Consider the following 25,641-nt stretch of genomic DNA (forward strand, 5'->3'; position numbering starts at 1 on the left):
AGGACTGCAAGACGCATGTGCTGGCTTAGGACTTGCATCTGCTTTATTAGATTTCCTATAAACTTCCAGATGAAAAAAAAATAGGTTGGGTTTTTTTTGGTTTTGGGGTTTTTTTTACTGTAGACTACCTCCTGGTTTTTCAGTAGCCAACTTTCAGTTTATTTTTTTTTCAACCTCTAAAATGCTTAACATAGCATAAAGACTAATGGTGTAGTCAAAAGGTTGAATTTACTATATTTCATTCAGATCTTATAATATTGACTCTAACATAGGTATAGGTCTGACTCATAATAATGAACATATCCCTAATGATTTAAGAAAGATTTGTTATTAAACTTAGGTTCTGTGGTAAAGTTTTGTAAAAATGGCCTAACTGTAACTTGTAAATATTTTAATATTTTTGTGGATTTAATGGTTGTGAAAAGTGCTGGCTTGATATCTGTGAAAACTGAAGTCCATTCTTTATCCGTCGATTAATTACAGCAGAGCAGTTGCCAACTGATCTTCTCCACAGCACCCATGAACTTCAGCCTTGAACTGAAGAGGACTTACCAAATGGTGAGAAAATAGTGTGGTTGTCATGACTATTAAGTTATTGAGGGGATGCTCTATTGTTTGGTTTTTTTTCTTCCTAGCATTGATTCTCTTATTAAATAAGTATTGAAGTTAGATTTTTGTAGGGTAATTGCTGGAACCATAACCTAATTTCTCCCCCTCCCCCAGTATTTCAGCTGTTAACTTCTCAAGCTTTGCTATCTTCTTAGGTGTCCTTGACTTTTAAAAAAAAATTGTTAGTGATACACTGAATTCATTTGCTAATTTCTTTATTACTTGCTTTAGCCTTAATCCTGTGCATGTGCTTAACTCTGTTCACAAGCAGTTTTATCGATAGCACTACTTAAGAGGAGTGAAGTTCAGATACGTGGAATTGTTTGAAAGATTCAAGCTTAAACTTTGCAGATATGTATGCCTGCGTTTAAATGAAATGCTACTGAAATGAATGCAGGAGTGAGGGATCTGGAAATGCTTTAGATAGTACTAATTTGTTTGCTTTTATGCTGTTCAATTTATTTCTTTTAAGACAGCTTGATGTAAGTTGTTCATTTGCTTCTCTAGTTTCCCAACTTCTGGGAAATTTTGAAATCTAAGCTTCAAAACATTTAAAAAATGCTCATAATTCTCCTGAGAAGAACAAAACATGATTTTATTTAACCATTTTATGAAAAGGTGACTGAATCTCTAACTCACTGTCTTAATCAGGTCTTTAATCTTACTCTAGCGCCCTACCTTCATTAAGTAATGATTCTTATATGTATGGATTTATTAAGCATACATCTTAAAACCAGTGGCTTTCCTTTTTTACAGCTATAGATAAAGGATGGAATATTGATAGCAGGGAGGGGTGTGTGTGTGTAAGAATATAGTTGTTGAGTGTTGATATTGGCTTCCTCATCATTTGATAGGTGACAGCTGAAAGTAACCGTGCACAGAATGATGCATAGTTCAGGAGACAGACCACAATAATCAAAAGTTCACAGGATGCTGAGAGATGCGCCAGACATTTTTTTGGTTCACTTTTTGATCTCAAAAAGTGGTTCAATTTCTGTTTTCCTTTAGTAATTGTATTCTAGAGTAAGAAATAAAAGGGACAGAAACCTACTAGCGGCTTATGATTTCCACATTTTCTCCTATCTCTATGGTTGTTACCATAGAGATTGGAATACAGGATATTAACCCTCTCCCAACTGTTTACCAAATTGGGTTTGGAAGTGCAAGTGTGTTTAAATAGGCAGGAGAGATGATGAGCCCTTTACACCAATAACTGAACTACACCCTGTGTTAAGAATTACTTTAGTATTGTTATCTACCACTGAACTAATTTAACCTTTGCTAGGGTTATTTACCATTTAGTGCATTAAAAATAATATTTAATACTTAAGTCAGAAAAAAGCAGTAGTTTTCAGGCAGATATAACCCAGAGGCCATTTATTTTTAATACAGATTCCACAATCTGTTTCTTTTTTTCTTTCTCAGGCACTTTTTCTTTAGTTTTCTTTTTGAGACCTGATTCTTGAATAACTTTAAGCACTAAATTATTTACATTCTGCTTCATCAAACAACTAATCTTGTACTTAAGTCACAACACTTGCATGAGTATGGCTTTTGAGAGAAGAGTTTGAATCCACATTAGTCCCTTGGGTCTTGTACTCGACTTTGCCTATCTGATAACCAATAGGCTGGATCCAGACTAGTGCCAAAGTGTGAGTCTCCATGTTAGCAGGGTAAGGAGTTGGGGCTCAGATTTGAATGCATGCTTGATACTACAGACACAGTGGATGATTCCAAGATGATTTAAATTTGTTTTCAAATTTAAGCACTTTGTTAGTTGTATAGCTGAGCGGAATTTAGATATTCCACATGCTTAAAGTTAAATGGTTCAAGTTAAGTGGCTTAAAGGTTTTCCTAAAGCATTTTTTGTAATTGATGTAATTTTACTTCAATAGAAGAAGAGATAGGCCAATGTCAAACCATTTTGAAAAGCTCTGCTAAGAAGATAATTTTGTTTCTTTTGTTCCATGCCCTTTTTGGTTAAATCACTTTCACCTCCCTGACTCTTCTTATACCCATTGTTTCCTGCTAAAGTTTCCTCTAATGTCCAGTTTTCTATTAACTTTTCCACACTGACTGTTCTTGGTCTCTCTTATTTTTACTGGAGTTTTGGAGAGGCCATTGTACTTTTTCAGTTTCTTTCCTTCTTTCATCAGTTCCTGGAATCCAACAACAAACAAACTCCTCTGATTTCAACTATGCCTTGTTGGTGAGAAACACACAAGTCAAAATTTAATGCTAGATCAATAGAAAGAGTAAGCGGATCAGTGTGGCTGCCATTTATAAAAAAGGGAACTGGGACATGCATATTATTAAAAATTATTCCCTAAATTGGGATATCAGGATCTGGATCCAGGCAGTAGGGTCAGGATTTTAAGGTGATTCTTTAAAAAGCACAATGCTTATTCTAAAAATAAATTTAAAAAAACCAACCAAAAACCTGATGAAAGAAAAGTCCAGGTGTACTGAGTAGATTTGTTAAGACTGTTACTGAGTATGTATCACTGAACTTCTTTTAAGCCTTAGGAGAGGCAGCATGGAATTGGAAGAGAAGGCAGGGATCTCCATGAAGGGCAGTCAACTACAGTCTTGGTAAGTTCAAAAAACATGTATAAAACTTTATTTCTGTTAAATTTTCACCTTTATGAAGTGACGTATATTTAGGGCCCTGTTCACAGTGGCAAAACAAAGCCAGTTTTATTGAAACAGTCTCTACATTTTCTGGATTCACTTATGCTATCACCACATAAAAATCTGTGTTCTGTTATAGCTGAGTTTGTGATGTAACTCCTGAATGAAAACAATAAGTGACATAAAATTCATTAGTTATTTTCACAGTGATTATGCTACAGTGTTTTCATGCCCAGTTTCTGAACAAAACAAGATACATAGGATTGTGTTGTCTCTTAATAACTTTTGAATCCACCGCTTAATTTCATCTGCATTTGATATAGAGAGAGATCACGAAGTCAAGTTTCTACAATTTGAGTGAAACTTAGCAGCTGGGAGTAGAGAAAGGACTCAAATTAGGGTAGAAGAAGATGCAGCATGGACTCAGAAATTTTCTGTTCTGTTCAACCTGTTGACTTGCCAGTCAGCATGCTTGGTTGCTCTGCCAGTCAACACATGTAGCTCAGCCCTAGCCACAATGTCCGCTGCCTCTTGTTCTCCTGGAAGTCAGAAGCTGGTGTTTTCTGGGGAATTTAGGGCAATCTGTTTAGAAAGGAGTGGGAAACCAGCCAGGGTAGTGTCAGCCTGGGATTACCGCACAAGCGTGTTGGTGGCACATACAAGCATGTTCATAGGTAACTAGACTTCATTACTTTTGCTAGTCATGAAAAAAAACAACCCTTGATTTTGCCAGGGCCTTCTACTCTCCCAAACCACTTGTGAATCATTCAGTTTTATGGTAGTTTCTATACCTGGATTAGATGCATATTTTTCCTGTCCATGTCAGAGGAGAGGACTGTTGAGACAGCTTCAGTATTTTATTTCTTTGACTGTTTGGATGTCAGTTCTGAGCTATTCCTTAGGCTGTCAAAATTGTAAAACTGTGTTTTCTGCTCTCCCCAGAAACTGACTAATTTAGACTGCAGCTATGTGTCCCTGACCCATCCTACAACCTACACTCTTGGAGCAGTGCAGGAAACATGCATTGTATTCCAATTAACTTCCTTTGTGAAGAAAGATGTGGAGCTAGGCACAGGGACAGAAAACAATATTAGGATCTGGCTGCATCAAGTTACCACATTGCATTGCAACTTGGGAAGTGCTAAATCTGTAGCTGCATGATCATGGGCACCACGATTGTCCTGAAAGGTGCAAAACCCTGAAAGATTGTCCTGTCCATTCTTCTCAGTTAGTGAGAAATGGGCAGATTACACGAGCCAGAGGTACTTACTGATTCACTCACTTTGCAGGCTCAGGTAGGCAGCACTAACTTGGCAGCTGTCTGATATTTTTAAATTTTCTGCATACTGTGAGACAGGGGTCAAGGTATCTTACAACACTTTTTAAACAAAACTTAGCACTGTTCTTTAGAAATAGTTGAATTTTTCAGAATAACAGAAGCCTAAGTCATGCATATGAAGCATAAAATTTTAAAGCAGTAATATGAGAAGCACTTCCAATTCAATATTGTAAGAAACCTGACTTGATATGTGTATTGTAAATTCTTTTGCTTGTCCTCCTGCCCAGTTGAAAACCATCAACCTGGCAGTAAGGAACAAAAATCTGTGATATTCTTCTCCATTTTCTGCTTGTTTTCTTGTCGTTTCATAAAATCAAAGTCAGTAGGAGAACAACTGGTCATTAAAAAAAAAAAAAAAGACTGAAAAGACTGCATTCTGTTTATATGGAACTTTTGGTTCTTCTGTTAGATTCTCAAATCCTTTCATTTGGTCCCAGCTTTTTTTTTTTTTTTTTTTTTTTAGAAAAATATAGTTGTTTCCCTAATGCTGTCTGTATCAAAGGAATGAAGAAATGTCTTCTGCATATTTCTAGGATATAGTGGTTGTTCTTATAACCTTTATCACCAGTACTCTTGCACTGTGTCACCAGTTAAATATTATTTCATGGAACCTATGGCTAACGTGTTTTTAAATGGTTTATAATATATAAAAACATTGTAACTTACACTATTTTCCTTTTAAAGATCAACATAGATGTGTTGTTAATACGAACAGTAAGGTCAAATCATGAATGTTAAGTTTTGTGTGAACAGTGAAGTGTATATTCTTGTTTAACATTAAGTTGCGTGCTTCCTGTGTTTCTAATGGTGTTCACTAAGAGCATAAACTTCGCAAATAATTAATTATAGTTGATTTTCATAAGGATTTTTTGTTTAAAAAAGCTGACCCTTTTTAGTCTAAAAATGACTAATGCTAAACTACTTTCTGTCATGTATTTTCAAAGACCTTGGTCTTACGTGCTGCTATATGTGGTCAGATACTTTCATGATCATGAAGACCCCAGTAAATTCACAGGCCTATGCTGCGTCCCCAAAATGGGTGTTGTCGGACAGTTTTTAAGAAGACCTAAACCCTAAAAAGCAACCTGCATCATAGACCAAAGAAGCTAGGATGATTAATTTTTAGAAAATAATAACTAAAAATCTGTATTTCAAATACATATCACTAAAAGCCCCCATAATGTGCTGTCTCTACGTGTAAAGTCCGTAAGCAATTTTAAGCCAACATTCTTTAAAGAAGGCGCTAAAAATTCCTATAAATAATATGCAACTTAAAGATGTATAGAACTCCTTTATTATGTGTTAAATGCTGTAATAAAACAGGCTATCAGTAGGTTTTGCTGCATGTTACTAATTATTTTTTTTTATCCCGGTATTTTTGCAGGTGTGTGGAGGAACAGGTCCTGTTCTTGCTGTTGTTACTCCCACATAGGCGGACTCTGTAATTGATTATGTGTGGGTAGGGGCCTATTGAAATTAAGGAGATTCTGCAATAGCGCAGGGTTCTTTTTGTGAAAGTTCAGTTGCAAGATCAGGACCCTACTGTGACTCCTTACTGTGAATTCTGTCAGTGTGTCATTGATTGTGCTGGAACCTGCCTTTTGGGATAATGTAAGTCCTGCTTTTCCCCCAAATGTACTTTAGACATGAAATAATCATAAAACATTTCTAATTAGAAAATTAATATCATTTACATGCATTCTTTTAATTATGTTTTTTTGGCAGTACCAAATAATATATTCCTCAAAACTTCTTAATGGCACTGAGGCTTTGTGGATAGTTGGTCACATGATGAGAAAATTCAGCTGTAAGTACATTAAAATGATTGAATTTTTCAATAGTTAGTCTTAACTGATATTGACAAACTAATAATGATAAAAAGGTGAATCAAGAGGTTTGACTTCTGTCAATTGACTTCAGTTCTTTTTAGAAAATACATACAATATATCCATTAAGGATTTAATTATTCTTGGGTAATTCACCATGTGAACCTGGAGTCCTTCTGTACTGCTATTAGGCAGGAAGTTTTAATTGGTTTATTTTCTTTATTTTCAGAATAGTGTGTCTCTGACTTGCTCTGTATTTTCACCCATAAATTTTCTGAAATTTGTAGATGTATAAAAACCTGTTTATACCACCAGTATTTGTGTAGATATCGCAAACCGATTTACTAACATAATTGTCTTGCTGAGTTGAACATTGAAATGTTAATAAATATACACTTATACTTGTGTCAATGTAACTTGGTTAAATTAAACTAAACTGAGCTGGCATTATGAGTGAGTTTGATCATGCATGCCAATTAGCTATAGTCTTAGGCAGGAACTGCATATTGTATTGTACCCAAGTACTCTTTGTGCTTAATCAATAATAATTACCCATATCACATGTCAGTGGATTCACCCAAAATAACTATAAATATCTGTGCTTGGATTAAGGAGGTAGTTCTTTTCCTGTAGCTATGGGTACAGTCATTGCTATGACTCCTATTTTTATATACAAATGAGCAAAATCTACATGTAGGTGTTTTCCCTGTATAACAAAAGGGGTATTATAAACTCCATGCCCTTTTTTATGATGCCATATTTTCTTTCTGGTATTCAAATACAAAAACGTTTTCAATGGGGTCTTAGTATCTGAAAAATGGAAGAACTGGAAATGTTACTAATTTTGTGAATAATTATTAATGGGCTGTAAAGGTCTAGACAAGATGTATGTAAGGACAATTAGAGGTTCTTTCCCATGGAGCGAGGACACAGATAATAATTCGTGAGTAAAGATTAAGGAGGACAAGATTTTTTTTTTTTGCTTGGGACAAGACAGCATGAAATGAAAGTAATTTGAAGAAAGAGCAAGACCAAAGAAGAAATCATAAACGTGGATCAAAAGCAGACTAGAGAGTCCAATTTAAAACAAACAAACAAAACCAAAAAACAGAAAATGGACAGCAAAAATATGCCTTAAAGGAGAACTAAATGCATAGCTACTGGTATTTCTCATTGAACTGAATATATGATAGACTTAAGTTTAAAATTTTCAGTAAGTGTTTTTCTTTTTTTTTTTTTTTCTGTTGGAGGTGAGTATATTGGCTTTGAAGAAGTCATCAGTGACTAGTTGTGAATTACCTGTATAAATTGGGGATTCAGGATGACAGTTACAACTAAGAACAGAGGACAATGGGTTATGAATGCTAAACTAGAATTAGCGCTAAGCAGGAGCCATAATTTCTTGTTCAAATACAGAACTTATTGATTTTGAAATGTATCATCTTCAACAGAGTTTAAAACACAATTTGATTGTGTTTGTTACAGGAGGGGAATTTTCAAAGTTCTAGGTTAAAAACTTAGCAGTGATTCTTTTGAGATTTTGCAATATAAAATGAAATTGAGATTTTTCACTATGAAATGAAATCAAGATTTGAGAACATTGAATGTTTCATTTTGCATTAAAAAATCTTGATCAACATATTTTGGTTTTAAAATATTTAGACCTAATGGTTTACTGTTTTCACCTTTTAATCCTATTGGCTGTATTTATTCTTACTTGCACTAATTTGAGTAAAAGAAAGAAAAGGAGAGGGAGATTAGGTGATTGCAAACAAAACCCCAAACACAGCCCTCTAGCCCTGCCCGTCCCAAAGCAGATCAAAAGAAGTGCCTCAGAATAGCTCTAGTTTCAGAGGAGAAAAGAAGGAAAGTGGCATGCTAGTGAGTGGGGTATGAGGAGTCCCCTGGATGTTTCAGATGTATCCAATTTTTTCACTCATCACTGCTGAGATGCAGATCACCTAGGTGTGACTGCTTCTCCCTGTCACGGCAACTTACCCGTACTTTGAGGGAGCTAATGTTGGGGCACAACTCTGTTCTGCCGGCGGTAGTGCTGCTGCAAATACTATTTGGAAGAAAAAGAACTCTGAATTGTCTCCTGTAACCAGCTCTACACTACTCACTGCTGCTAACCTCCATTGTTGAGCACCTGATCTCATTGTTTCTTTGGTTTAATCCGTCCCATGATGCTGTAAATGATTGAAACTAGGAGAACAGCAAGAAAGCAGATATCAAGAGAAGGAGTTGATGTTGTGGAATGTAGTTAGTGGGCATTTGCTACACAGCTACATGTTGTGTGAGCTTGGGAATACTTCAAGAGCTGAAATAGTAAACTACAGCAATGGAGAGTAAGTTTCCTTTAGTGGCAAACCAAGGTGATATCCCTGGTTGTGTGCACTAAGAAGGAAAAGTAAAGGAATGTCCTGAATATTCAGTATGTTAGGTATTGTTAAGTTTAAATTGTGAGATCTTTTTCTTTGCTGCTGTTTGTGCTTGGCTTGTATCATGACTGTCCTGTCTTCAGGCAGGAGGTAGCATGGTTTTGTTTATGTCAAATGATGCACCCATCATATTATCACGTCATGAACATAGTTTTTCTTCAACCCCTGAAAGTCAAAGCATGGTAGTATAGATAGTTGTAATAAGTTAGTAATAAAGGTGACATGAAAGAATTTTCTCATTTCACAGTATTTATAGGAAAAACAATGTGGTTTGATGTGTTTCATATATCTCCTCCCATCTCCTTTTCCACTCCTAAGCAGATGTAATGCATGAAAATTTTCTTCAGTAGTGCCATTGGTTCTTTATTTCCAGTTACAAGTATTGGTCTTTTGTTAGTAAGTTTTTTCATATTTAGGTTGAGTCCCTCAAAACCTCTTTGCATCCTCTGTGAATGACACCATCATGTTGTCATTTGTTTTAATTCATAAAATCTAGGCTAAGTCTGGGTTTGGGGAATCTTTTTCCAACTCCTTAAGGATGGTCTTTCCTCTCTGTCAGACAATTATATTTTTCATCCAGGTTTTCCACAGATCATGGCTTTATTAGAAAATCTTTTGCCTTGACAAATTCAGTCTTTCCATGCTCATTATCTAGTCAAAGTGCTAGTCTACTGTAAATAACAGTTTCCAAACTTACTCCTTTGGTATTTTCAATTTCCTCCTTCAGTTTAAAGCAATAAAGATAAGCTATCTATCCTCATTTTCAAGGCCCATCAAGACTACTTATACCTGGTACCTCTCCTTCAGTATCAAGAGGTTGACTCTGGTTTTGATCAACTTATGGTGCCAGCTTTCATCATTCGGTCATTGAATTTTCAGACCACACTGGATATTTTCTCCTCAGCTGCCTCTCATGTATTGGTTGACTTCTTCATAAACAGAACTGTTCACTATCTTCCTTTAATTATCTTCTTAAAAGTTTTATGTACTGTGAAGCTTAAAACGATTCAACTAAACAACAGTTACAATGCAGGTATATTAATGCCAACATTTATCACAGTAGTACCGTGTCATTGCATTCGTACTCTGCCATAATTTCTCTGTTGTCTCTTTATGTAGAATTCGAGCACATTTACTTTTTGTTGTGTGTTTATTTATGGCCCAACATAATGAGAAGTGGTCCAGGGTGAGGCCTCCCAAGATTTATGGTAATACAAATAAATAATAATGAATACCCACTGGATGCTGCACTGTAGCTGTTGGATTCTGCTGTGCTTAATGTAACGTCATATTTAATGCAGAAAAAAGTGCTCCAACTAGAGGCCTCACAAAAGGGAAAGAAGAAGTGAATTGCAGCCAACAGATAAAATGCTGGCCCCAAAAGCCTTCTCAACTCTCAAACCCAAGTCAATAGCTCCTGGCATTGTGTCCTGAAAGCATCCCTCTCTTCTCCACAGCAGTGAGAACAGACTTTCCATCCTCATGGAAGTAAATGCAGATATTACAAAGTTCTGCAGTGTGTGCAAAAGGTTAAAGGATTTTTTATACTTCCATAGGGTCCTTCTGCTCCTTAGTGCATTCCCTTCCTGACACAGCATCTCTTGGTACAGAAATCTTGAATAACCACAAGCACTTGTTCCAGCCATACTGTTGGTCAGTCCTTTTTCAACTGCCATCTGATCTCTGTTGAGAAGGAACCTACACTAGTTTTGATTTGGTGTCTTGGTACATTGCTATCTCATAGTGCTCTGTTTCCATTGTGCCTTGAAGGTAATGATTCTTCAGAAGAGTGGTAAGCACGAATTCCATCAGGAATTCCCAGGTATGTCACCCTCTTTCTGGAAGTGGATCTGCATGTATCCCTTTTCTTTCTTCAGTGTATAGATTATACAGAGATGATCGAATCTTTAGAGCCTAGCTGATACAGAGATGGTAGATAGAACTATGTGGACAAATGGTACTGTATATACCAGAGAAAATATAGTCAAATAAGTTAATTTTATCAGAATAAACCATAAGACATAATTACAAATGGTTCTATATCTGAATAGGAGAAGTCTAGTAAGAGCTCTGGACTATTTGATGGTATGGAGACAGTGACTGTGGAGACTGGAGAGGATATACAACCCGAAAGCTTGATCATAACAAGAGTTCTTGGTTATCTAAATATAGACTGGATAAACTTAACATTAGGCCACATTAGGCCATCATGCAGAGGCTGTATTTCTAGGTATCATCAAGAACTACTTTTTGAGCAAACCAGCTAGAAAATCCAGAAAAGGGGGGACAGCCCTTGATTTAGTCTAGAGTAGCACACAAGAAGTGATGATATAAGAGCCATTCAGTAGCGATATCTCATATCATACACAAGTTTCTCGTACTTGTAGGAGAGAAAAAGATTAAAATATAAGTAAGTCCAGTATTGTTTAAAAAAGCAGAATTGCATACAAATGAAGACGCATTTTAAATAAATACTAAAAGAGACACAGGGAATTTGCTTTCTGATTCTAAGCCAATTGAATAAGAATTGTCCAACACAGCTGAATAGTAAAGGAAGTTACTAGAAATAGAGGTTTTTCAAAAAGTGAAATGCAAGCAAGCAAAGCAGAAAAGAACACAGTTCTGGCAAGTTGAATGTAGCCCTATTATTAGACAGAGCAAAAAGATTTCGAAATGCAACAGGCTAAAATCCTAAAAGCCAAAAAGCATTTTTTCAAGTGTAAATTTTGTTAGTATGGAGGTGAGTTCAACAGATAATTGCACATAAAAGAGAGTATTTAAGAACAAAGCAATCGCAGAAAGAAACAAATGAACTCTTTGCATTGGCAAGGTTTGTTACAGGGAGATTAGGGGCATCCCCACATGAAAGTTGTTCTTTATAGAGAATATTTCAGGTTTGGGATATCAATAAAAGAGTTTTTAACAAATTGATTGAATAAACATTAACAGATTGCCAGATAGCATGTTGTTCATTCAGTAGTCCTAGAGAAAATCAGAAATTAAATTGGTGAGCCATGAACTGTATTGTGTGATCTATCACTTAAATTAGCCTTGATAACAGAGGAACGGAAAGTGACAAACGTGACATTAGTTTTAAAAAGGGCTCTAGGGATGACCGTGGATTAATGGACTAATAAGTCTACTACCATGACAGACAAAATGCAGTAAATGTGCTAATGAATATAATTCATAGGAACATGGATAGGTGTAATAGGCAACCATCATCTTGGCTTTTCTACAAGGTAGTTTTGTCTTAGAGCTTTGCTAGTTGTTTGAAGGAGTCAACAGATACACAGGAAAGGGTGACCCAAAAGTTTTTAAAAAGCTCCATAACGAAAGACTGTTAAAAAAATGAAGTATTGAGTTACTTAAAATTCTTTGTGGATTAGTAAAGGTTACAAGATAAGGAACAGTATAGCAACTAATGGGCAGCTTTAACAATGCCACCTCACAAAGATTTGTACTGGCACCTTTGCTGGTCCACTTATTCTTAAATGGTTTGAAAAAGTGCAGTGATAAAGATTGCAGATGATAAAAGGAAAATATTGAGTTGGAGTTAGGCCTCATGTTGACCCTGAAGAATCATAGAATCATAGAATGGTTGGGGTTGGAAGGGACCTCAAAGATCATCTAGTTCCAACCCCCCTGCTACGGGCTGGGACACCCTCCACTAGACCAGGTTGCCCAAAGCCTCATCCAACCTGGTCTTAAACACTTCCAGGGATGGGGCAGCCACAGCCTCTCTGGGCAACCTGTTCCGGTGCCTCACCACTCTAACAGTAAAGAATTTCTTTCTAACATCTAATCTAAATTGACCCTCCTTCAGCTTAAACCCATTACCCCTTGTCCTGTCACTACACTCCCTGATAAACAGTCCCTCACCAGCTTTCCTGTAGGCCCCTTCAGGTACTGGTAAGCCACAATTAGGTCTTCCCGGAGCCTTCTTTTCTCCAGGCTGAACAACCCCAACTCTCTCAGCCTGTCCTCATAGGAGAGGTGCTCCATTCCTCCGATCAGCTTCGTGGCCCTCCTCTGGACTCACTCCAACAGCTCCATGTCTCTCCTGTACTGGGGACCCCCAGAGCTGGACGCGGTACTCCAGGTGGTGTCTTACAAGAGCCGAGTAGAGGGGCAGGATCACCTCCTTCAACCTGCTGGTCACGGTTCTTTTGATGCAGCCCAGGACACGGTTGGCTTTCTGGGCTGCAGGCGCACACTGCTGGCTCATGTTGAGCTTCTCATCAATCAATACCCCCAAGTCCTTCTCCTCAGGGCTGCTTTCAATCCATTCCTCACCCAGCCTGTAGTCGTGCTTGGGATTGCGCCGACCCACGTGCAGGACCTTGCACTTGGCCTTGTTGAACTTCATGTGGTTCACACAGGCCCACCTCTCCAGCCCATCATGGTCCCTCTGGATGGCATCCCTCCCCTCCAGCGTGTCGACCACACCACACAACTTGGTGTCGTCGGTAAACTTGCTGAGGGTGCACTCGATCCCACTGTCCATATCACTGACAAAGATGTTGAACAGTGCCGGTCCCAGTACTGACCCCTGAGGAATGCCACTCATCACTGTTCTCCACTTGGACATTGAGCTTGTTGTTGACCACAACTCTTTGAGTGCAACCATCCAGCCAATTCCTTATCCACTGAGTGGCCCACCCATCGAATCCATGTCTCTCCAATTTAGAGACAAGGATGTCGTGCAGGACAGTGTCAGATGCCTTGCACAAGTCCAGGTAGATGGCGTCAGTTGCCCTTCCCTTGTCCACCCAAGCTATAACCCCATCATAGAAAGCCACCAAGTTTGTCAGGCGTGATTTGCCCCTAGTGAAGCCGTGTTGGCTGTCACCAATCACCTCTCTACTGTCTGTGTGCCTAAGCATAGTCTCCAGGAGGGTCTGCTCCATGATCTTGCCAGGCATGGAGGTGAGACTGACCGGCCTGTAGTTCCCTGGGTCTTCCTTTTTACCCTTCTTAGAAATGGGGGTTATGTTCCCCATCTTCCAGTCGGCGGGAACTTCGCCAGACTGCCAGGACTTCTCAAGTATGATGGAGAGTGGCCTGGCCACTTCATCTGCCAGTTCCCTCAAGACCCGCGGATGCATCTCATCAGGTCCTATGGACTTGTGTACCTTCAGGTTCCTTAGATATTCTCGAACCTGATCTTCTCCTACAGTGGGCGGTTCTGCATTCTCCCAGTCCCTGCCTTCTGTGACCTGGGCAGTGTGGCTCAAGCATTTGCCAGTGAAGACAGGCAAAGAAGTCATTGAGTACCTCAGCCTTCTCCATGTCCTGGGTAACCAGGTCACCCATTTCATTCCGGAGGGGACCCACATTTTCCCTCATCCTCCTCTTATCACTAACATACCTATAGAAGCTTCTCTTGTTGTCCTTGACATCCCTGGCCAGACTAATTTCTATCAGGGCTTTGGCTTTCCTAACCTGCTCCCTGGCTGCTCGGACAGTTTCTCTGTATTCTTCCCAGGCTACCTGCCCTTGCTTCCACCCTCTGTAGGCTTCCTTTTTTTTGTTTGACTTTGCCCAGGAGCTCCTTGTTCATCCACGGGGGCCTCTTGGTGTTTTTGCTCGACTTCCTCTTTGTTGGGATGCATCGCTCCTGAGCTTGGAGGAGGTGACCCTTGAATATTAGCCAGCTGTCTTGGGCCCCTCTTCCTTCCAGGGCTTTGTCCCATGGTATTCTACCAAGCAGATCCCTGAAGAGGCCAAAGTCTGCTCTCCTGAAGTCCAGGTTAGTGAGCTTGCTGCACGCCCTCCTCACTGTCCTGAGGATCCTGAATTGCACCATTTCTTGGTCACCGCAGCCAAGGCTGCCCTTGAGCTTGACATCCCCTACCAGGCCATCCTTATTGGTGAGAATAAGGTCCAGCATGGCACCTCTCCTCGTGGGCTCCTTTATGCCTTGGAGGAGAAAGTTGTCATTGACACATTCCAGGAACTTCCTGGATTGCTTGTGCTCTGCTGCGTTGTCCCTCCAACAGATGTCGGGGTGGTTGAAGTCCCCCATAATGACCAGGGCTTGTGAACGTGAGGCTGCTCCTATCTGCCTATAGAGGTCCCCCTGGTCAGGTGGTCTGTAGCAGACTCCCACTATGATGTCCCCTGCCCCAGCCCTCCCTTTAATCCTGACCCATAGGCTCTCGGTCGGCTCCTCATCCATCCCCAGGTGGAGCTGGTCATTGACATAGAGGGCAATGCCCCCTCCTCATCTGCCCTGCCTGTCCTTCCTAAAGAGCCGGTGTGTTGCAGAAGGATCTCACAGTGGGACCTGTGCTGATACAGGAGCCATGGCTGTCAACAGAGGCCAGATATCGTTGACCCCACTGTTCAGTCATAGCTATCAGCAGAGAGAGGCAGTGGCTGTTGGATTACAGCAGCCATCGCCCTGTAAGCTGCGAGCTCAGCAGGCTGTGACCAGTCCTGCCACTCAGGAAGGCAGGGACTTGTAGCTGTTCTTTCTAACCGCAGCAGGGGCTGGGAGTTGAAGAGGAGATTCTTCCTCCCTATTTCTCAGGGTTTTGCAGCTCCAGCGAGCCTAAAGTGCAAGTTTTGATCCTGGAGTTCCTGCCTGTCACAGGGGTGGAATATCACTGATACGTAGTATCTTGCTGCTGTGAGAAGCCAGGGCTCTCAAGCTGTCGTACTGGTGTTTGCATGGATTTTTAGCAGCTCCTGCTAATTTTCTAAAATCATTCTGGATGGAGTTGATGCTAGCAAAAAGTGACAAAATGGTATTTGAAACAGAAAAGTGGTACTGCTATGCTGGTTAATTTTGAGCGTTGATGAGAACTGTGTATGATATAGAAAAGGATGACTAAGAGGTATGGCATAGCTCTTCTGCAGGGACAGTAAATGGATCAGGATTCCTCAATTTGGAAGAATGTTGACTGAAGACTAGGTAATGTCTCTAGGAAAGGTCTCTAAAACCATGAATATGTGGAAAAGGTTAATAGGGGACTATAACTCCTTGTTTCTCATAATAGAAAAATGAGGGGCCTTTGGTCACTGTTTTGTTTAATTTAGGTGATTGTTAGGATGTCAAAAGGCTGCTTAGCATCAGTTTTATCTGCCATAGTTTTGTGGATACATCTTTTCAAATGCACAAAACCCAACTGTTTACTGATCTTGAAAACTCCACTTGTCCTGAACCAGCTGTGGCCAAAATCCAACCTGTGCAGAATTATAGCTTTTCTGTAAATAAAAGTTTGTAGTCCTCATTGACTTATGATAAATTTTCAAATATGAATCAAATGTAAACTTGTCCCATTTTCCTAAATCTGCACATACTTTTTTATCCTCTGCTTTTGTTTGTTCCATTATCTGGCAGAAGCAATATTATGGATGGGCAGATCAGTGTTACTTCTGTTATTTCCAAACCTGTGAGCAATGGAGAATGCCAGTTTGCTACTACTTCAGAAAGCTAAAAGCAGTAGCAGGCCCTAAAATTAATCCCAGGAGAAATCAAATAAAGCAGCAGAAATGTTTCACACAGCAACCAGAAGGTCTGGAGGGAGGGATGGAGTAGAAGACATCATTGTACCTTTGAAACAGCTGGAAGGGTTTCCAAGCTGTGGTCCACAAACCCCTGGTGGACTACAAGGCTATGGTAAGTTAAGTTGAACAGCTGTTTCCCTAAGCCATAGTAACAGTGTTTTAAATAGTGTTTCCAATTAAAAGTTTGATCGGATGGGTGTGTTGTGAGTTTTGAAAAATGTTAAGGGCTGATAATGATCTGTTGTTCCAAAAATATGGGAACCACTGTTCTGGAGTGTATGAAAAAGTAGAGAGCACTTGCCACTTTCTCAGCTTTAGGTAGGTTGCCTGCCTCTCCACCAGAAGCACCTTTGAGAGGTTCCCAGAAAGGAGCCAGGAACAGCAGTCTGGTAGCATTGACCCTTCTGTCCCCACCACGTCCTCCCCAGTAACAGAACTGTGGGGTTCTTAATCATTGCATTGTCCTTGAGTATCACTAGACGTTTTCACTACCCCTACTTTTCATATATACTCATGACTAGTAGTAGATTTAGTTTTCTGAGAAGTGAGTACAATTGTTGAAGTTTTGGGTCCTCATCAGACAAAGAGTAAACTTGCCAACTCCACTAGATTAAAATATATATCCGTCTTTGAATTAATAATTGGTTTCTCATTGCCAGAAAAAAAGATTTTAAAAATTTCTATTCTGTCATTATTAACAGATGTAAACTTTCCTTGCAAGTATTAGCATGCCTTATTACAATATCTATTTATTACTTTTTAGAAAAACCCCAATTCTATTTGACCAAGTTCTTTTAATTTATGTCAGCTCCTTCATTGGTGATTTTACATTGTAACAATCATCTTCTTTGTCCTCATATTGGGTCTCTCATTATTTTTTTTTCCTACTGAAAATTTTCCAGAATCATAAAAGTATTTGTATTATCAGTGCTTTTAGTTGCCCTTGACATAGGTTACTTCCCATTGTCCTGAGTATGATCCAAGCACATCCACAAGTAATTTGTAAGATGTTGTCTTTTCCAACATACTGCGCATCTTTATATTAGGTGGTGGTGGTGTCGAATTTGAGAAATGCCGAATTACAAGCTTTATTCAAATGGTATAAATATGTTTATCCTGAAGAAATCAGTTGTCTAATGTGAGATTATTGTAGTGTATTTTGTGAAATTTAAACAAAAAAAAAATGGAAACAAATGTTATTGACAATAATGTTTTAAGAGGAACTAATGAAAGTTGGCAGGCAAGCATGCTCTCTGTAACCCTTTTTTGTTCCATATTTCTTACTCATGTGTTTTGGTACATATATGGAAAATGAGGGGGTTTGTGCATGTTTTCATATTATCTTGCTAAATAACTGTTGCTAACTTAAATGACTCTGAAGTTGTCTTTGCTCAGGCTTAAGCTACTAGCTGAATATGAGATGGAGGGGAATCTTTGCCTTGTATCAGAAAGGAACATATAAGAGAGGAGAGAGTGACTTCTGATGTAGTGTGGTGTCATCTGTGAGTGACAGGAGAGAGAGATTCAGGAGTCTAGGTAAGGCATATGGGTACAGAAGCAGTGGTGGGGTGTATGGGTAGGACTGGGGATGAGTGTATGTGAACGAAGAATTTGGAATAGGGATCAGAACAGCGTTTCTGTAAGAGTTGGAGGGATCACAAGCTGGATAAACACATTGGGGGCAGTTGGAAGTCACTTTACCACAGATCATGGCTACAGCTCTGTGTCTGAACCTAGTTCACCCCACACCTGCCCTACCTATGCCCTTGCCTGTGTCTTCTGGAACCCCATCTTCTTCTCCAGTTCCTGCACATGACCCTTTTAAGTGGAAAACCCACTTTCCTGCTTACTCCAGGAACAGTTACACACAAAGGTACAAATGGTCCCACAAATCCCTCCCATCTAAAGCTTCTCTTCTGTCCCACTATACTTTCTTCTGCCTCCTGCTATAGGGTTCTGCACTGCAAGTGCAGACAGACAAATGAGTCATAGAATAGAATAACAGAATCATTTAGGTTGGAAAATGATCATCACTTCAGATCATCAAGTTCAACAGTAAACCTTGCATTACCAAGTCCACCACTAAGCCTAAGCACCACATCTACATGTCTTTTAAATACCCTGGGCAGCCTGTTCCAGTACTTGACAACCCTTTCGGTGAAGAAATTTTTCCCAATATCCCATCTAAACCTCCCCTGGTGCAGCCTGAGGCCATTTCCTCTTGTCCTATTGCTTGTTACTTGGGAGAAGAGACTGACACCCACCTGGCTACAATCTCCTTTCAGGTAGTTGTACAGAGTGATAAGGTCTCCCCTCGGCCTCCTCTTCTCCAGGCTAAACAACCCCAGTTCCCTCAGCAGCTCCTCATCAGGCTTGTGCTCTAGACCCTTCCCCAGCTTCCTTGCCCTTCTTTGGACACGCTCCAGCACCTCAATGTCCTTCTTGTGTTGAGGGGCCCAAAACTGAACGCAGTATTCTAGGTGTGGTCTCACCGGTGCTGAGTATAAAGGGACTCAAATGAGATGCTGTGGAAGTGGTGGGTGTGAAATAATAGTGCCTCTCCTTTCCAACATACGGTTTGCATCTTCTTCAAGTGGGACATGTCCAGTCATTTGAAATCTGCTGGTCGTAGATGAATTCTTTGTTCCTTTTCCCCTTTTCATGCAGTACTTATTAGAATGTGATGATTTTTTTCCACATGATGAATTACGATTTTTTTTAGATAATGTTTGTCTTACTAAACAGCAGAAAAGATCTCGGATTTCTAAAGCCTGGTGCCTTTGATTTGCATTTTTCTATGTCCTTCCTAAAAGTAAATAAATTAATTAATCCAGTGGATGAATGCACCTACTGGTGATAAGTTGAAACTTACTGACAGAATGGTTGCTTTTCTTAATTATTGTTTTGCAGATCCCTTAAAAGTTGTTCACGAAGACTAAAGAGTCTGCAGAAAGATTGAAAGCTGATGTCTTAGGGCATCCCCCCCTAAATGTGAGGGGTTTTTTAAATGCAGGGGTTTTATTTTGGCACAGATCTTTTCATAAATACTAAGCTTTTATTTAACAGTTTTCCTTCTTAATATATGATTGCATACTTATGTCTATGACTAAACTTAGCTAGCCAGAAGAGCAAGATTTCTGTAAAAGTTTCAAATCAGCACCTGACAATACAAACAGGTTAGGTAGCAAGATCACTGTAACAATAATAAAATAAAGGATACTTTTTCTTTTATTTGGTTAGAGGGTACATTTTAATGGAAAACCATTTTGGTATTTCTTTCTTGGGTAGATTTTTGTAGCGGATATAGAGATCACTCTTTTAGTTAGTCAATGTTGGGCCCTAAAAATTGGCTCTACTCTTGTTGCTTGTCATGTTTAAAGACTGTAGGAGTTCATAATTACTGAGAGGTAACACCTTCAAGTTTTGGCACTCTCCTCTACAAAGTAACTTACATTGAGCTGACTTTCTGTTATCATGTCAGTGAAACATCAAATGTTGATACTATGTGTGAAACAATGTTTGATATAATTGCTATTAAGTAAATTGAAAAAATCTTGTAAAGATGGATTTTGTGTTTAGAAGAGCTGGCATCTAGAAATGTATGTCATGGATATAGGTAATAAACGTTTATGAATTGCTACAGGAGAAAAATATTTACATTTGTGTACAGTACGCTAGTCTTAACTCTAGCTATTTTTATCTCCTTCTAAATGTCATAAGTTGGTTATAAAGTATTTAAAGAGATTAATCATTACATTTGTTGAAGCATTCAGTGCATCATTTAAAATGGCTACTAAAGGAAAGAAGTGGACGTGCGCTTCTCATAACAGCTAAGCATAAAAATAAGGTATCAGAGATAATAATATAGTTCCAAGTCAGTAAAAAATGTTACGTTTTGCTCTATGAGCAGAGCTCTTTACAGAACAGTGATCTCATTCTAAGATTACAGTTACCTAAATAGATCTTCATTGCTAAACTTTATTCTGGTGATTTTATATCTTTGTTAGAAATGAGAGAACACAAACACATTTTAAGCCATGCTAAAAGCTTTGAGGACTTAGTATTTCACACCAGGATTGGATCCATAGCCCTTTTAAATTTTGGAATGTCAGAAATTGTGTGGTGAGTAGGAAAAAGCAAATGTGAAAGGAAGAAACTGAAATGGAGAGGAGGAAATTATTTTCCTTTACAGAAGGAAGGGAAAGATGAAAAACAGTGTAATGAGCATAGGAGAAATAATAGGGCAAAGAGGGAGGAGTCAGGTAAGTACACTAATATTTTGTATTTAGCGCTCAGATATGTTATGCTTTATGCTTGCATGAAAAAAGGATTGAGGCTTCAGCTTTCTGGCTAACTGCTGCGCTGAGCTGTACTCTGTGCATTTTTGTTTTAGCACGATTGCTTCTAAGGAAGGCTTTAAATTGACTTTCAGAGCCAACCTGAATCACAAAATGCATTATCCTGCTAGAAAATGGTGACTGCCCCAATGTTCTGTCTTCCTAAGTTAGCTCTTAAAAAAAAACACTATTAGACATTAAAAAATCAAAGCCAGTTTTTTGTATGTATATTTCTGTTGTTAAATCTAGTCACTAGCATTTGGGGCAGGGCACAGGCAGACAATAACACTTAAGAGTGGCAAAATTTGTGTGCAAAATCTAATTGTAATAATGCTGAAAATGAAAATCGAAATTGCTAATTAATCATTATTCAACAGAACTAGGCAAAGTCAATTAATTCATAACCAAATGTAGCTGTACGGATTACTTACATTGGCTTTCATTACAGATTAGACATCAGTGTGTGAATTTCATCCATAATCTGTAATAAAATAAAATAAATTAGGAAATTGGCAAAAGAAGTTTAATTCAGCAATTTGTTCATTTACGTGCTTAGTTACTGCATGATTCCCATGAGTACATATGGTGTGATAGCAGAGTAAATGTTTAGGGAAATGATGTACTTTTTAAACTGAGCAATTAACTAATATTTATATAGTGACTACAACTGGTCTTCATGAATTACCATGCTAAAAACTTGTTTATTTTAAAATACCAAGATAGACACCTCCCGATTTCTTATATTCACTTAGTGGTATGCATAAAATGCCTTAATGGTCCACCTGAGCAACACTTTAGTGTAACTGAGCTCTTGGCTGATGTAGAGCAGAGTAGCATCCCCACTAAAACTGCCCCATTGCTGAGAAAGTGTGAAAATGGGTGGAGCAAGGAGAGGCCTTATGGTGCCAATTCACACATAGTTTTGTAATGGTAATATCTACTTTTTCAAAGGTAGTGTATTAATTTCTGTTGATAGAGACCTCTGCATAAGAATTACGCTATAAATTACTGTGTGATAGGGTTCCCTTTCCTGTACAGTGTCTGCATTGCTGGGCTGCAGTTTTTAAGGGCACCCAGTGAAGATACAAATACTGAAAAACTGATGTAGCTGTATTCTTTATGTTTATTCTAAAAGGAAAATGAAATTAAATGCAGATACAACTTTTAGAAGTTCTAAGTAAGAGACTTCGTGCTGTATTTTATAATTCGCCCTTACTGTTATGTTGTTTTGCATTAATGTTACACTGTTTTATGTTACATGACCCTAGAATTGTTTAGATCATATAAATTCTTCAGTGCAAAATCACACTTCAAGTGGACCAATATTTAGATTTTAAAGATGTCTTTTTAATTGCATTGTAATTGACAACTCTATGTTGTCCTCATGTAATGGGCAGTATAGGACAACTGTATTCTGAAACAGTCAGTAATGGAAAACCATTGTATGTAGGCACAGGTCTCCAATGAGTTACGAATTGCATAGTCCCAGGATTATGTATCTCAGATTTTCTGTACTAACAAGAAAGCGCAGACCATGAACTGTCCCTTTGGTGTCTATTCCAGCCCCCAGATCAATGCTCGGGAGGAAAGCTTCCTTTCCTGTTCTCTTCTCTGGCTATTTATGGTTTCACATTGCAGTTCTGTAAGAGTAGAGTCTTGTTTTGCGTCTGGGCTGGCAAGCTGGCGAAGGTGATATGAAGAGGTTGTCCCCACAGACCTGTCTCCACACTGAAGCTTCCTGCAGAAACTGGGCTATATACCAACTTTAAAACCAGCCCTTCACCCATAACTCTTGTATTTAATTATAGTTCATTTAAAATAACCATTACAATGTAAGTATCCATGACCATGACATAGGATTTCAGCATTTTTTTCACAACAGTATTTACTGTATTTAGTAACAAATTACTGAAATATCAGAAGTGCCATTTTAATTATCAGTAAATGTGATATTTCCTGCCTCAGGTCTTAATGTTGGGAATATAGAATCCCAGTGATGTCCAGCTTTGATTTTTACTTAGAACAGATAAACTTAAAGCCCCAGTAGTACATAATTAGTCCTAGTAGAAAAGCAAACTTTCTTTTATTTGGGTCAGACTTCACTTTTTGTGCTCAGTATAGCGAACATGAGTAGTTTTCAGTAATAAAAAAATATTACACAGCACAAACCTATTACATGTTCTGTGCAGATGAAAGTCATTAACAAATTTTCTTTGTTCAGACTAAAGGAAGTTGAAAATATGCTGTTTCTCATATTATTTTAATCCAACTGTTGTTATCCATAAGTATTCAGCTTAAAGATACACTGCTAAGTTCACAAATACCTAGTGAACTTCACAAAATTAATTACTTTTCAAATAAGTGATTCAGAGTCTAAGATTAAGACCTTAGGATGGGATGAATCGCCCTCTGGAGGTGCCCGTTTCAGTCTACTGACTTCACCAGAATCCTGCTTTGAACTGACTAGCTCAAACTAAAAGTTAAGCGAGTGGCCTGTCACCTTAAGAGAAGAATAACTGAGCATTTCAGACCATACTAGGTCTTTTCTGTAGATCTCTCTCTTTTTAAGAATGGCTGCTTTATTTCTCACCTTTTTTGTCAGTGTTCTTGTACTGTTTCTAAAATGAATAAGCACAATTGTTACTGTTGCTATTTCCTGTATGTTTTGGTTTTTTCCTGTCCTTTTTGATCTTGTTATCTCATCTTTCCCTGGTTTGTTTTGTTTGGGTTTTTTTTTCTTTTCTTTTTCCTGACTCTTTTTAGCTACCATCTCTTCTGAAGCTTTTCACTTGCTACGTCTCTAACCATCCTACGTTCCATGTAAAGAGTATTGTCCTAACTTCTGATGTGGAAGATTGCTGACCCTTTCCTTTGATGCTGATACCAGTATTTTCTGTAAGAGATAGTACTGTAGTGAAGACGTAGAAAAAGAAGAATATGGCACTTGTCAATTTTTTATGGTTTTGAATAGCCAAGAAGTATTGTTCTTCTGCCTTCATATAAAATGTGCTGGTTTCCTAATATGCTTGTAATTTAAAGATGTTTGTAGAAATGTGAAATCAAATGTGAAGAATATAAAATCCATATTAAAGACATTTAAATTTATCAAAACATAGCATTAGTCTTTATTTTAAAAATTGAGTCCTACATGGCTCACTTGCAAAACGTGGGATAGATTTTAAAAGTTGTGTACTGGTAAAGTCTGACTTACTGAAAGGTGAAATGATTTTCTTCCTCCCTGTGGTAATATTTTCTTGCTTTATACCTAATAAAGATCTCTCCTTCTCTTGAGTTCTCTGTCTTCTCCCTTTTTTTGTTTCTTTTGTTAACCTAAGTTTCCTGTTCCTTTCTGCACTGGACTCACCTAACTCTTTTGGTTCAATATCAGTGCATTTTTCTGTCATGTATGCGTCCATATGCCTAAAATATTGCCTTAAACATGATCATATATATTCAAGAATATATTTACTTCTAAAGACTGGATGAATCCGCTATTTTAGGACTTCCACTAAACCAGATATGAAACTTAACAATTCAGTGACAGCATTTTAAGTTTTTTATGACACATGTGCCTTCATAGGATCAAAGTACCTTGCCTCCTACATCAATGGAATTATAATTATGGACAGAGATAAACATTCCTGTAAAAATACAGACTTATGGTACTTGTTCAGTATAGGAATGCTAATTTAAAAAGAGCATCTGAATGAAAGCAAACATGCTGCATTCATAAATGGTATGGCAGAAGTTGTCAGATTTTATTTGCAGATACTGAGAAATGCTAATGAACAGAGTGCTTTGTATTGATAGTAATATAAGCAGTTAAAGTTAAAAAAAAACCCAACTGAAAGATGTATGTCCATAAAATCAAGAGAATTTTAGGAAATCATGCTTAGCAGAAATATTAAATAAAAGTTAATGTTTTCTGAGGGCTAGATACCTACATATTTTATTATCTATACTAAATACCTTTAGATAACCTGAATGCTTTGGATTGCAATGAAAGGAATGCCAAGCACATAATAAAACATAAATAGTGAAGATCAGAACTTTTTGGTTTAGATGTGTAAAATATGATACCGAAGCCTCTTCTGATACTTAACAGTACTTTGCAGTAACAGTAATAATAGCAACTTACTAGAAAATGATTGGAGGTGTGGCTGAGAATGCCATTTACGGTGCCTAAAAGTTTTAAACTTGTGTAGTTATAAGCAGGACCTTGCATAATTTCAAGCCTTTTAAAAAAGTACCTTCTTTGCCAGATTCATTTACCGAGCATGAGAATGATGTTACAGACAAGGATTAGAAAGAAGAGGAAATTTGGGGTCTCTGATACAGTTGCACTGATGATGAGGTGTTGTGTTCTACAGGAGTAGCAGTAAGTTTTTTGTTAGAATGAATCAACTGCAACTAATTTTGTAGAAATGAACCATATGGAAATTATCCATAGAAAAAGACAGAAGGAATATTAAAAACTGTAAAACCTGTTAGGATTTTCTGGGGTATGTCCTCAGATGGTATAAATTGCATAAAGTTAAGTCACCGCTGCTTACTGAAGATTTGTCCTCTCTATTAACTATATAATACAATACAGATCCTGAAATAGTCTCTTACTTAATACTTGTATTCATTTTACAGTAGAGTAGTTATGGAATAAGGTCTTACTCATCATGAGAAATAATACAATTCTAACAATGGCATATTATTGTTAGAAGGAAGTATATCAAACTGACTTGAATTAGCATAGTTTTAGAAAATGAGTGATTTTGAGAGTACTGTATTGATATCGCTTGTTAGGTTACAAAACCATTCCTTGTTTAATAGAACTAAACTAAAATTTAGAGTTGTAGTTTGAAGATAAAATTATTTTTACACTCAACTTTATGTATTTTTGATTTGCATTTTTGAGGGGATAATGTCTCAGTTAAAACAACCAGTTAAAA

The 25,641-nt window shown here is 38.0% G+C and overlaps 2 long non-coding RNA genes across 10 annotated transcripts in view; one reads left to right on the forward strand and one right to left on the reverse strand.

Moving 5' to 3' along the window:
• Positions 1–25,641, reverse strand: part of LOC142599891 (uncharacterized) — a 97,028-nt gene that overhangs the window by 47,321 nt on the left and 24,066 nt on the right. For all 3 annotated transcript variants that reach the window (XR_012833331.1, XR_012833333.1, XR_012833332.1), the window contains exon 2: positions 21,130–21,179. This is a non-coding gene — a long non-coding RNA (uncharacterized LOC142599891). The remainder of the gene's footprint in view (positions 1–21,129; positions 21,180–25,641) is intronic.
• The window catches only part of LOC104634399 (uncharacterized), a 91,982-nt gene that overhangs the window by 4,381 nt on the left and 61,960 nt on the right, over positions 1–25,641 (forward strand). For all 7 annotated transcript variants that reach the window (XR_012833325.1, XR_012833324.1, XR_012833327.1 and 4 more), the window contains 4 exons: positions 484–558; positions 3,130–3,201; positions 5,964–6,190; positions 6,305–6,386. This is a non-coding gene — a long non-coding RNA (uncharacterized LOC104634399). The remainder of the gene's footprint in view (positions 1–483; positions 559–3,129; positions 3,202–5,963; positions 6,191–6,304; positions 6,387–25,641) is intronic.

The sequence above is a fragment of the Balearica regulorum genome, chromosome 1, assembly GCF_011004875.1.
Source record: "Balearica regulorum gibbericeps isolate bBalReg1 chromosome 1, bBalReg1.pri, whole genome shotgun sequence".
NCBI lineage: Eukaryota > Metazoa > Chordata > Aves > Gruiformes > Gruidae > Balearica > Balearica regulorum.